Raw genomic sequence first — 14880 nt, forward strand, 5'->3', positions numbered from 1 at the left:
AGCTTGTATGATTTCGCCCTTATATGTTGCAACGCCTTGAACTTATCGGCACCTCCTTTCTTGTGGTGGAAATGAATGATTCGATGTATTCATGAACATTTTGTGCAGTTCCCATTGAAATCAAGCTGAGCACCCCTGTTTGCACAAATACAAAAAAGTGATTAGTATAAAGCAAACTGTACTATGAATCGACAGTTTAAACAGGCACCTACATGGTCCATGTAGAACACACTTTTAGAAAAATGGAACTCACCAGAAAGAATCCTAGAACAACATTGTACTCGCGCATCACAGCAAAAAAATGGAGATTTGTCAGTCCTTCTGAGCTGAAGTTAGTTTGGTCTTGTGGGGAGTAATGTAACCATCCTTCAACTGCTCCTTCTGATGAGAAGATAGACAGGGCTTCTTCATCCTGGCATAATCGGAACTAGTCACTTCACGTACTCCATATTCTTCTTCAGAGGAGGATGATCCTGTTGTGCAAAGACAAGAGGACAACTAAATGCTAGCATCCCTGTTTGCTCGAAAAAAAGGAAAGAAAATATTTAAAACAGCACAGATGAAGCACTTCTCAAGGACAATACCACTTTTTCATGACAGTATCTAAACAGTAGCACAACACCAATAGAGATGACAAAGCTCAATCATATGGATGAAATCAGTGGGCGAGTACCAACCTTTGTCAGGAGGCTTATTGTGTAGAGCATACAGATGAAGCACTTCTCCGGAACCATCTGTTGCTATCTACTGTGGTGGCCATGCTTACTATATACTCCTCGATTAGTTTAATGTTTCCAACATCTTCTTGTGCAGTTCCACTAAAATATATGGTATCTTCAAAGAAGATCCCTGTTTGCACAAGTAGAGATAATTACGTATTACATTAAGAGTGGCATCAAATCAGTGGCAAAACAATTGCTCGTTCCAGCCATAGCAATAAATTAAGATGCAAAACTATATCATTACTTGTGTCATCACAGTTCCAGTGCTTCATTACAGCACCGGGAGTTGATTTTTGTTTTTCTTCCGCTTGTTCTTCCCCTTCATCACTTGGTTCAATAACAGACAAGCTTCGCCTTCAATGTAAGATTTGGCATGTCAATTAGGGAGCACAAGTATAGCACTAAACAATGACATTAATTTTCTGATGAAAGTGGCAAAATACAGGCCAACAGTTGTGAAATATCCTTATCTTACCTCAATGGGATATTACGGTGCACATACAGATTGGAAGTCTTGTCTCCATTTGTGCAGTTCACTAAAATCAAGCAACATTACCGTACAAGTAGCACAACATATGAAAGCACACTGCAGAATCATGTGAAAGAAGGCTAGTACTGACCTCTCATGATGCGGAATTCAAACAACTCACAAGAAGAAGATCTGAACCAAATTTGCCAACACGGATAGGAAGTAAGATCTCCTCTTGTGCAGTTCCACTAAGATCAAGCAATCAAGCAACGTTGTCGGTGTGACATTTTGGTTGAACTGCACAAAACACTCTTAAAACAAAAGTGTTTTGTGCAGTGCAACAAAAGGTCACAATGGCAACGAGGTGAAGTAGATAACCCTGTTTACACAGAGGTGCAAAGGAAACAACTAGTGGTCAATAACGGTGGATGACACAGAAGCCAACAAAAAGAAGCATCTACCTTATCTAAATGGGAAAGAAAGCAAGACAGTAGCATTTCTCAAACGGTGGCATTGATTAATATTAACATAGAGATTATATTAACAATAAAATTCGTTAAACATGTAATTTGCTTTTAACTGTGGCATTGCATCAATTTTCCAGCGGCATTATTAGAGGGTGTTTGTTTACAGGGACATTTTGGTGTAGGGACTAAAAAAACTCCGTGTCAGTCCCATCTAAACCAAACAGGAGGGACTTTTAGGGACTAAAAGTGGGCATTTGGGACTAAAGAAAGAAGACCCCGAGGGAGTCTTTTTGGGACTTTTTCCAACAGTTGCCCCTGCCACGCATCGCACCTTGTCTCTATTAGTTCATTACTAGGGGTAACATGGTCTTTTAGCATGTCATTTAATAACCTCTAGTCCATGTTTAGTCCCTGGAACCAAGCAGGTAGGGACTAGGGAGTTTTTAACCAAACAGGGCCTTAGATTAACAACAGCTAAAGAGTTGCACGGGACAGTGGACGCACCAGCACCATGTGCATCTACCGATGTACTGTGGTCATGCACAGTCTGTTGCAACAAAGAACAAACAACCAAGGAGCATATTTGTGTTGGTCCCAGTTTTGTTATCTTTAGACACCTTTCCCTATGTGAGCGCAGCAAATCTAGTCCTGCTCAAACTCTACAGCCTTGTCCCCCAAAACAAAAGATCAGTTTGTTACAGATGTGCGTACTGCGTTTGTCATTGTTTTCCCTTTTCGACCAACGTAGGTGCTGGATAGCCAGTCTGTACTAGTACTTTCGCCCCTTCCTTTCCTCTTTGAACCACGTCCTAGATTTATGCTATACAACTTTCCCCACTACTTTCCCCCATTCCTTTCCTCTTTGAACCACGTCTTAGATTCATGCTATACAACTTTCCCCACTACTTTCCCCCTTCCTTTCCTCTTTGAACCACGTCCTAGATTCATGCTATACAACTTTTCCCACTACTTTCCCCACTCCTTTCCTCTTTGAACCACGTCCTAGATTCATGGTATACAACTTTCCCCACTACTTTCCTGTTTGATCCAACACCTAGATTTGAGTGCAGAAGCGGAAAAAGCCGACATGCAGCTAGAGCAATGCATGTGGAATAAGTAAATTATACCTTAAGGTTCTTGGGGCATGGTTCAGTGGGCGACGGGACGGCAGCGAAAAAGAAGGGGTCGGAGGCCCTCCCGCGCTGCCGCTGGGTGAAAGTGAACAGCTGCGCCGGTAGTGGATTCCCTCCCTCGCCGACGGCGACAGCGTTAAGCCTCCTTCCCTTCCCAACGGACGAATCCAGCTGGTTCTTTGACCAGAAGTGAGGGGAGAGAGAGGCCAACGAAGTCTTGTTTAGACCTGGAGAGGGTGAGAGAGTGTGAAGAGAGAAACTACAAGCGCTGAGGCTCCATCGTGTATATATATACTAGAGAGAGAGAGAGAGTGAAGCGTGCAAACCCTAGAAAACAAGCGCCGAGGCTGCAGCTTATACATGATGAGGTGATTATACGGTCACTACGAGATCGTATAGCTCCGTATCCATCCATTTTGACCAGTCAAAGAATCCTCCTGGCACAAATTATGCTCAAGTGTAGTTATCGAACCCGAGACCTCAAGTTTGATGAGCAAACAGGCTAACCAGATACACAACCATCCCATTATGTTCAACGAGAGGAAAGTAACCTTTTATACATTCCTGCATTCGTCTGACAAGCATGCCGTGTTTTTTTGTGTGGGAGTCATTGGGATTTAAATCATAATCGTGTCATGTGGCTTTGGTGGTAAGACTATCCACAGTGGTGCAGAAATAATGCAGCCTTAGTCACCTTACCTCTCTCCACATAGTATGTTGGGTCCCACCAGTTAGAGGGTGAAACAAACAAATTAATAAGAAAAATTAAAAGCACCAGCGGCGTATCTTACCTCACACATCTCGCTACTTCTCGGGAACACTGTCCAATTGATCCCTCTGTTCGCTCACGTACTATTTTAAGTGAATCCTTATTATAACATGCACACAATTTTGGGCACTTGTATTCGACCTAAGTCAGTGTGCCACCGTATCTCGTACTTACTACTCCCTCCGTCTAGGTGTAAGAAGTCACGTTAGAAGGTGCAGTGGGACCAAGGTGCAAGCAGATTGGAGGAGAAGGAGAAACTTGACCGGTCATTCCTCCAATCAAAGCCCTGATTTCTGTCTCTAAACGCAACAATTAATCCAAACAACTAAGAGATGCCATTTTAGATACCATGCAGGGCCACGTATTAACTCGCATGCAAGCCGACTTTGATTTCTTGACTGATCAACGCGTAGTTGCGCCCCATGCATTGGGTTTCCGGGGGAGATAACAAGGCAGAGTAAGGAGCGTTTGGTTACATTGCTTAGGCTGGTCATAGTGGTGAGTAACTTGGACTAGTAACATGCATATGTTACTAGTCTATGTCACTAGTACGCGAAGTTTGCCATGCGAGCCGATCTGGCACTCCTGAGCTAGCAAGGTTTTTCTAGCCCACCCAAGCTAGCTGGCCCAAAAAGCTAACATATTTTAACAGTTCCAAACGCCTAACCTTGCCTGGCTATGCTATAAGCTGTTCTTGCTAAGGATCCAAACGCTCCCTAAGTAACAACGCTCGCTAGCAACGAGGCCAGGAGGGGATTGAGATGCGAAATTAATGGACGACGCCTAAACATTTTGGGAATATATGATTTCCGTAAGATGACTTAACACCTAGACGGAGGGAGTACTACTCCTCAGTCCAGGTTTGATGGAATATTCGTCACCTCTTGTCTTCTTGTACGTACTCCATTTGTATCTCACTTCCTGTGGCTTCTCACTCGCACGATTTTCCTATTCTATGAACCTGTGTGTGCGTGTGCATGTGTGTGTGTGTGTGTGTTTAACAGCATGTGTGTGTTAGAGAGAGCGACAGATCGACCTACTCCTACAGAGATATGGTGTGTAGTGTACGATTTTAGCCGCGAGAGTCGGTGCATCCTCTCGTTTCTGGGTGTCCGGTAGGGACAGGCAGACAGCTGCCACGCCCGCTCCTGACCAGCCTGGCCCACCCAAAGCCCCTCCATCGCCCGCGCGCGCTTCCAGCCCGAAATGGTCAGCGCCGCTCCAAAGAGTCGGTGCCGCATTCATGCCCGGGCAGAGCGGATGCGACCTCTCACTGGCGCCTGCTTGAAGAGTGATGGTTGCTTCGTCCGTCCAACTTACTGCTGGGTCTATGTGATTTGACGGCTCATTGGTCTTTATTACTGAGGTGGTAGGACTGCTGGATGTCCCACGCTTTCGGCGAAAGGAGGTACTACTAGATTACAATTTTCTCCATTCTTACAGCGGAGGAGTGCAAGAGCAGTGAAAACACGCAGGCTCAGTGATTACATGGCCCACCTCACACTATCACCATATTTTCTGGACACCGTGCGACACCTAACTCTTTACATAGTACTCCCTCCGTTCCTAAATACTAGATGAGTCCCCGCGCGTTGCCGCGGAACAGCCGTATATCTCTCTGCGTAAAATTATCGATTTCAGAGAACTAAAAAAAACTCTATAACCGCATGACAAATGTGGTAGCCAAACTAAAAAAACTCCCATCATCATTTAGATCATCCCACGTAAGGAAAAAAGATCAGCCAACTCCTACTGCATAATGGGATTATATTTTTCTTTTTGACATGTTAATGGGACTTAAAAGCTCACTTACATGCATGCTACCGGTGCATGCTTGCATGCAGACATGTTGATGTGATTTAAAACCCACTCACATGCATGCCACGGTATTTCTGCATGCTTGCATGTGGCTTAGTGCGGAGCCTCTCAACGTCTAGATCAGACGGCTATTATGGACTGATTTAGTTCATCTAACGGCTACATTAATTTTGATGATGTGGCTCAAGGAGAGGATAGAGAATTCCTAGTAGTGGGGGCTAGCTATTACTAGTAGATAAGTCTTTGTAGAGATTCCACTAGGTGAACTACATACGGAACAAAATGAATGAATCTACACTTAAAATGCATCTATATACATCCGCATGTGGTTCATGGTGAAATCTCTACAAAGACTTATATTTAGGAACGGAGGAAGTACTAGTATAGTACGTACTGTAATTTATCAGCGAGATAAATTTGTACAATGCTATGAAGCTTCCAGCTTCTGTTACATGTATCTTGCGTCCAAGGTTGCCCGTTGCAACATTTCATCAAATACAAAGGAGACTAACATGCATGCTATTGCATCTCAATGATTGACAGATCATAGCAAATATGTACTCCCTCCGTTCCAAAATAAGTGTCTCAACTTTATGCAAACTTTAGTACAAAGTTGTACTACTACTAAAGTTGACACTTATTTTGGAACAGAGGCAGCTAAAGAAAAAAACGATCCATGCAGTCCCTAGCCCTTGAACCGTGAACCCTAACCAGGCTTCAATTTGCTGGCAACGTTCGAGCTTCCTAAGAAATGAAGTTTGCAACCTTTTGACCATCGGATCATTTTGTGCAGTTTCACCAAAATCGAGATGAGCATCCCTGTGGCAAAGAAATTGAAGAAGCGTGATTAGAATAAGATTACTGGGACTAGTTGATGAGACATAAACTCATCACAAATACAGTACGTAGAAGCCAGTAGAGGTATGTGCGGGGCAAAGAAGTAGAGAAATATCCACATGGAGTGATGTGGGCAGCTGGAGCAGTGGTGCAAGCCGGCTGTAAAGGGAGTTGTACCTGAGGGATGTCGGACGTAGCTCAACCTTGAGGAGGGCGGCGGGAGGCGGCAACTGCCCACGTCGCGGCAGTGAGCAAGGGACGAAGGCAACCTCACCGGCTTTGTGAGAGAGAACGGCGGGGACCCCTGATCGGGACGTGCCGACAGTGGGTTTTCGCCGTCGGCGACGGCGACCGCATCTACACTAAGCATCCACCCCTTCCCCGGCGGACGTGATCCACCGGGATGTTAGAGATGTGGCCACAGTCGTTTTGTGCGAGAGAGTGTGAAGAGAGCAACCCCAGCAAGCAACCGTGTAGGCTGGCCCGTCCTGACTATGTATATAGTGGAGCGGTTTCCTTTTCTCTCCATATGAACCTATCATATTGCGTACGTGCCACTGAAGAAAAAAAACTTTATTTATAAATGACGCGGCACCTACTACTCGTTCTCCTATAACCTTGCGCTTGGCATCTCCAAAATATTAACCTTGCGATTGGCTCTTCGCCTCTTCGGGAAGTCGAGCAATAATGGTAGTGCAGTATATATCGTTCTGGCTATATGAGACCGAATGAATTGCTGCACGTCCACCACGTGGGCGAGGGTCGAGGGGCGAGGGAGAGTGCTACATACGGAGCAAAATGAGTGAATCTACACTCTAAAATACGTCTATATACATCAGTGTTTGGAGTATGTACTAGTAGTTCATATTGAAATCTACTAAAGGACATATATATTCCAAACAATATGATAAATCTCTATAACCAAGGTAGTAGGGACGAGGAGTAAACGGAGGGAGTAGTAAATTTTTCTCCTCGTCCTGCGAGCCACCGCGCGCGTGGGCGAGGGAGCGGGCATAAGGCGTACAGTATTAAGCAAGCTTCACCTCATCCTGCGAGCCACCGCACCCGTGGGCGGGGGAGATGGCGTACTAAGCAAGCTTCTCCTCGTTCTGCGAGTTGACGGGACACATCAAAAGTACTCCAGTGTATAGAGCCTTGCCTCTAAGGTAGGCCCCACATGGTTTGCCTCTTTTTTTAACATAACGCGTCAAGTCGCAATTTGTTTGTTCACCCGTGGTAGACGATCCTCCCTCCACCAAGTGGACAACCAGTACACGTGCCAAATTACCACGTGGGCTGCCTTTTCGTATAGAAATGAGCTCCACCGTGTACCCGCGTGGGTGTGGTTGGGAAAGAGACGGGAGTACGTGCGCCGTGCATGCACCTCTTCTCTTCGTGCACGTCCCCCACCTACGTGGGTGTGTGTGAGAGATACAAACCGCGTTCGTGAGTGTTTTTTGTTTTGGGGGGGAGTTGGGGGGTGGGGTTGATTTCGTGAATGTATTTGTGGGAATATGTGTCGATGACATCTCAAACAAAATTTTGCATGCAATGTGTGTGAAATGGAGGCCCATCCAAATCATATATAGAGGGTCGGGCAATCCACGAGAAGAGAGGGAGGGGTCATAGATATCGATAGAGTCGAAGAGATGATCAAGTGGCCGGGTGCGAGATCGATGAAGAGAGCCATCGAAATTGTGTGTGTGTGCAAGTCAAAGATATAGGGCGACTGACCTACCGAAACGTCAGAGGGCACATGTCAAGTTTGTGTGTGGCAGGGAGACATGACTAGAGCGCTCGATGTATCGGTGTGTGTGGGGGGAGGGGGTGGGGGAGGGGTAGGCAGAGGCCTAACTATAGAGGTAGAATGACTCGTATATGTGTTGAGAAGGAGAGACCCAGCTATGTCTTGAGGGAGATCGGTTGACATCCATACATAACTGAAGGACGGGAAATATGATGGGACAGAGAGAGAGAGAGAGAGAGAGGAGAGAGAGAGGGAGGAGAGGGGTAGAGTGCTGGATGGGTGATGGAGTTGCTTCTCGAAGATGGTGGGAGAGGCCTACTAGACAAACTGAGGGTGGAACTGCAATGTTATCAATAAGAGTGGGGATGTGTTTCTGTGTGTGTGCATGTGCGTGATAGATCTGTCGGGAAGCATCCATGGATGATGAAGGGGAACCATGTGTTTGGTAAGCAAACCTAACTAGATCGGTAGATCAATTGTTGTTTGTCGGAGGAAGGGAGAGACATAACTAATGAGGTAGATCGATCGACGCGTGGGTAAAAACGAGTTATAAGGACCTAGCTAGCTATATGTATAGCGGGAGATCGGTCGGTGTACGTCCATTTGTTAGAGGCAAATAAGGCCCAGCGAGACGGATAGACAGAGAGAATGGAGCTAGGAGGTGGTGCGAGAGGCCCAGCTACTAGCTAGATAGGGGGAGGAGTGTGCGGTTGTGAGATCGATGAAAAGAGGGGCGAGAGTTTACACGTGTGTGGGACCGTATGAGAGACACGAGGCAAGGACACATAAAGGAGGAGATTGAAGGTGCGTGTGTATGTTGTAGGCAGGCATCGCTGGAGAGGTTTATCGATCGGTGTGTGTCGGAAAGGAGTTGTGGAGACTCTGGGAGAACGACCTAAAGAAAAAAATGAATGTGCCCGGTGGATAGAATGCCGAGGGAGGGGGAGGGCGAGGAGGGCGTGTGCATGCACGAGAGAAAGTTAGTGGTAGCTACAAAGGTTAGAGGATTGTGTGGGTGTAAGAGACTAACAAAGATCATAATTTGATATGAAAGTGGATTCATATATTTGAATAGGAGATCATAGTGTTTTAAACATATGCATGCATGAATATAGCGGTGATACGCGTGCTTGTTGCACATGTTATACCATAATGTGATAATGCATGGCGTTTGCAACTCACAGCTAAATGTCGAACAATCTAAACCATACTATACATCAAACAATCTCACATTTTATTTGAATTTGTGATAATGTGTGGCGTTTGCAGCTTACAACTAAATATCGAACAATCTAAACAATACTATATATCGAACATTCTCACATTTTATTTGAATTTGTGGTAATGTGTGGTGTTTGCAACTCACATCTAAATACTTGTAGGCGTAGGGGGCGGGGCACCATACATAATGTGATAAACACATTATACATATGAGACATGGTTTAGATTATGAAGATCTAGCTAGAGCTAGAAATGTAATGTGATTTGAAATCAACATAAAGTGGATTCAAAAAATCGAGTTCGAGTTCATATAGTACACATAGTTCATATGTAACTCGAGACTAATCATGTGGTGTGCTGTGAAGATAATACACAAACGATGGTTTAACTTGACAATAATGATGATTGTAGATCTTATTAAAACAGAGAAACGAATTCAAATGCTTTGACTTCACAACAATCATTACTGTAGATCTTATTCAAATAGAGAAACGAATTCAAATTTAGTTCATATTGAAGCGGTAGTATATACGTTTGGAATGCACTAAAACGTTCATTTGAGTAGTAGGTTGCATGCATTATACACGTAGCGAAATATTTTAATTGAAAATAACATGAATTCAAAGTTTTGAATGACATTTGTAGTGCGAATTGATTTGGTACAGTACACGTTAGGCTTGTCCGGAAATTTCAACCCGCGCCTTGTTAGCCCGAAATATTTAAGATATATCTTTGTCTCGTTGTGCTCCGACAACTCCCTCCATCTCAACCCGCGCCTTGCTATTCCAAAATTACAACGCGCGTGAAAACTCCCACCTCCTGTGAAATACCGACACGCGAAATGCCCGTGGTACCCCTGAACCGAAAGAACCGCCTCAAATCGGTGGGGGTACTTTCGTAACTTACCCCACATTTCGGACAAGCGCGTCCCTAAGCCATGGTTCCCCACTCCCATCCCATCCGCCCACCCATTTGTACACCGAGGCCGTGAAAACCCGCGACGAAGCCCCACACCCTCCTCCGTCCGCCACCCAGCCGGAGCCTCTTCCCCGACGACGTCGTCCACAGCAACACCTCGATGTCCCTCATCCACCGTACCGGATGAGGATCCGTCGTCGATCTCGTCGTCCCGCCGGTTCAGCCACCCCGTCCTCCACCTCCAAGGAGCTGCCCCAACGTTCCCCTCTCTTTCGCGCCACCTCCATTCCCACACCGCCGTCTTCACCTACACCACCAGAAGAGCATCATCATCACCGTTTCCTCGGATGAAGCTGCGGCCTAATCGGCGCCACCAAAGAGGTTGTACACTAATCGCCACATTTTCTTCTTGATTCGATCTCACCGTGCTGCCGGCGCTCGGTCCCGAGTCGACACGGCGCGGCTCCATCCACGGCGGCGTCGTCGGCCATGTAACATCCCAAATTTTCAGTTTGGAATGTTATACATTAGATCATCATTGCATATCATATTTTATTGCATTTTGGGTTGACCCTAGAAATTCTACGCAACTCAAGGACCCAAGGAGAGAGTTGGGGATTTTGTTATTTTCATATTTGAGTTTTCTCAAATTTTGAAAAGAGGATCGTTTGATTTTAATTATTTTTCTCTTCGAATATTTCATATATGAAAATAAAAGAGAGGGGATAAAATGACTTCCCCAAAATAAAGAAATATTGAAGGGAAGATATTAAAATCAAATAAGTATTTTATTCGGAGTTTTGTTGCTATTTTATTTGAATTAGGAAAAAAGTGTGTTTTTCAAATTGCATTAGAGGCCCAAAAAAATGTTCACCTTGTCCACTTATTTTTAGAGGACGGGGAAAATTTATTTTAGGATTTTTGGAGCCCGTTTACTATTTCTTTTAATTGTTTTTCTGCGCGTCGGAATATTTAAATAAAACTGCCTTACCGGGCCGTGTCCGCCTGGGACACTGACCCGGCCGGCCATTTAAGAGGCCGAGGCCCCGAGCCGCCCCAGCCCAGCCCCGAGCCGCCGAAACCCTAGCTCCGCCTCGACCCAGCCGCCGCTGCCGCGCCTCCCCGCTGCCGCTTGCTGCCGCCGCCGCTTGCCGCCGCCCATCCCAAGCGCCGCTGCCGCCGCTCGCCGTCACCCCGCCGGAGTTGCCCGCCGCCCCGCCGGAGTTCCCGCCGCTGACGCGTTCGCCGAGGTAGCCGCCGTCTTTTTTTTAAACCAATCGGTTTTATTTCTTAAACCCTAGATTTCGTTTTTTTATTTAGATCGGTTCGGTTTTCTCGGTTTAGTTAAATAGCGGGCGTTCGTCCGTACCTTTGTTTTAACGAACGGTGTTCACCCATTAGACGCAGTCAGCGAACATTCGTTCGTTAGCATGTTCGTCAGTTTTTCTTTTTCTAGGGTTTTTCTGCGTTTATTTTCGATCGAGATTTCAGCCCAGATCTTAGTTTCAGTTTATCTTTTCGCTTGTTTATCGGAATCAGGCGATTCAAGCGCCTAGATCTTCGTCTCGAAGCCCTCTTTCTGTTTAAACAACTCGAACAAGATTTTGGTACTGTAAAAGTTGAGTTTAGTCCAGATTAGTAAACGGATCTTGTTTCTTTCACCGTTTGAGTTTCGTTGCTTCGTTTGATTTGATTCTTTTTGCAAACCGGAGTTCTTAAGTTGAGCTCTCTGGTTAGCTCTCTTATTTGAGTTTTACCCATGCTTCTAGTTGAGTGCTTATGTATGTATTTGTTTGTTTATGATAGAGTACCCGGAGTGCGAAGCGTGCTACTACGAGTCTCTAGGTTTCACGGGTCATCAGCAAGGCAAGTAACACTTTGATCATACCTCTTTACTACCCAGTTTTATTGCATTAGATCAACCCTCAAACAATTGCATGGTTAGGATCTGATTAACATGTGGGTTTTGGGAAGTAGATGATGAGGTAGAACCTATTGCCCTATTTATTATCAAACCTTTGGGAGTTACTTCTATGTTATGCTTATATTGCTATGCTATGCTCGTAGACATGGTTTGGGTGAGTGTATCCATGACAGATGTGAGTATTGTTAATTAAAGGTTAACTTAAGGTGGCTACTTAAATACACATCTGGGTGGATTGCTTGAGGCACCCTGGAGTACCGAATGGTTGTCAGGGCACCTACAGAATCCAGTGTTGTCCTAGGATATCCCGGAGTACCCGTGTGATCATCCTACGGTCCTCCACCCAGGCTCAAACGGATCATAAGATTATTCATGCTAGAAACTTATGTGTGCAGCCACAAGCCAATATGGGCTCTGGCATAGTTGAGTAAGTTGCGTGAAGCTCTTGAAGAGGTAGACTAGCAGATGTAGTGGGTTGTAGGTGGTACTGTCTATCCAGAGTAGAGAGTTAATGCTTCAGAAAGACCGTGTCTCGATTCTCCGACCATGGATGTATTGGAGTCTTGTGGGGAAAAGTGCGCAAACCTCTGCAGAGTGTACAAACTGATCATGATTAGCTGTGTCCCCGGTTATGGACATCTTGAGTATCTGGTTCTTGGATTATCATGTTGATCTCATCACTATAAATATAATTTGATTGGGTTTAATGATGATGTTTAATTGGGATTGAGTTGGAGGAACCTTCTCAATGTTTAACAACCACCATGATAGTTAAATAAAATGTATTCCTTTGTTGTAGGGAAAAATTGGCTTTATGCAAAAACTGTAACCATAGAGCTTTCCACCAGCCAAATATGCATGTAGTGATAGCATTTATTCTGTTCATTACACTATGTGTTACATTGCCAGCATATTCCATGTGCTGACCCGTTTCGGGCTGCAAAGTTCATGTTGCAGACTTTTCAGACGACGAATAAGGTGCCATAGGTCGTTGTCTTTCACTCAGCTATGCCGTTGGAGTTGATGGACTCACTTTATCTTCCAAGCCTTCCGTTGTTATTGTTTTAGATGGCCTTAAGCCATATTATTGTAATAAGTTCTCTTTTGAGACATTCGATGTAATAAGTGTGTGTTTGAAACTCTATTATAAATCCTCGAGTACTGTGCGTGTTAGCATTACCGATCCAGGGATGACACTGATGCACAGAGACTAGACTGTTTGAGGTTTGGTCGCTACAAGATGGTATCAGAGCACACGTTGACTGTAGGACACGACCCCTAATCTAAAGCCCTAGATCACCACACTCTTCTCATTTCTGACTCGTCTCCTTTTCTACTCTATAGGATGGCGGATGCAAGGAACAAGTTCACACAACCGGATGAAGATACACCTTTTGGACGACACTTGAAGGAAGTTACTAGGTACCTGAACATCGGAATACCAAGCTTCACCGGGACCTACATCGCCATTTTACCAGAAGAGGAGCGTTGGATGAATCGAGTTCAAGTCCCAGGAAGGACGTTCATGCTAGTCACTGAGCCCATAGAGTTTTCCTTTGATGCACCAACCTGGAGTCTAGGAAAGAGCATGGCAGCCCACATCACCATGGGACGCATTGGAGAAGTTTACCACAAGGATCTCAAGGATACTATCTGCCAGATTTGTGGCGCCGAGATGAGCAATGGGAGATGATCAACACCAGGAGGGATAGGTCCATTGCAGCTTTCATCCAGGAGTTAAACCAGCACATTCATCGCCAGGAGAACCAGATGTGCGCAGGCATGATAGATCTGAAGAAGGCAATGTCCAGAATCATGGAGCTGGAGGAAGAACTCAAGTCTACACACGATGGATACGAGGAGGAAATATTGATACTCATGGAGAAGAATGACAATTTGACAAGGAAGCTAGGAGTATCCATGGAAGACCCCGCGCCAGGAGGAGAAGACGAAGATTCCACTTGTCCGAAGAACTACATCATCATCGACGACACCGACTCAGACCCCAACGATAACGATGATGACTATGTTGATGAAGCTGGAGCAGATATCATGGAGTCTTCCACCGATCAAATTTTCTAGTCGACCACCATATCAGTAGTAGTATTTCCCCATGTATATAGAATAGTCCGAGCACTTTTGTAACGATAGTTAGACCGATTGTATGCCCTTGTTTGAATTGATTGAAGTGATATGATTGTGTTTGTCTCATGTGCATATGGGTAGTGTTTTCCCTCTAGACCTCATTCTATTCTGATTTCTCACCTTTCCTAAACCCATCAGATGCCTCTGAGATGCGACAATGGATTTGATTTCCCACCAGAGCTCACTCAGTTGATCCAGCAGCAGAATACCCTGATGCAGCTACTAGTCCAGAGCCAGAATCAGGGGAACAACAACAACAACCCACCACCACCACCACCTATTGATCACTTAGCCCGTTTTCTAAGGCTGAATCCGCCGGTGTTCTCCAGTAGCACTGAGCTGATAGCTGCAGATGATTGGCTCCGCAAGATTGGAAGGGAGTTGACGACTGCAGGATGCACAGATGCGGAGAGAGTGCGATTTGCCGCACATCAGCTTGATGGACCCGCAGCATCCTGGTGGGAGAATTTCATGGCCACTTACCCCATCGACACTGTCACATGGGACCAGTTTCAGCAGGATTTTCGCACTGCCCATGTTTCAGCAGGAGCTATGGCCATGAAGAAGCGCGAGTTTCGCAACTTGCGCCATGGAGGACGCACAGTGGGCCAGTATGTGGATGATTTTAGTAAGTTAGCACGTTATGCCCCGGATGACGTCGCTACGGATGCCGCTAAGCAGGAGAAGTTTCTGGAAGGACTGAATGATGA

Source organism: Triticum aestivum, chromosome 3D (genome assembly GCF_018294505.1).
Source record: "Triticum aestivum cultivar Chinese Spring chromosome 3D, IWGSC CS RefSeq v2.1, whole genome shotgun sequence".
Classification (NCBI taxonomy): Eukaryota; Viridiplantae; Streptophyta; class Magnoliopsida; order Poales; family Poaceae; genus Triticum; species Triticum aestivum.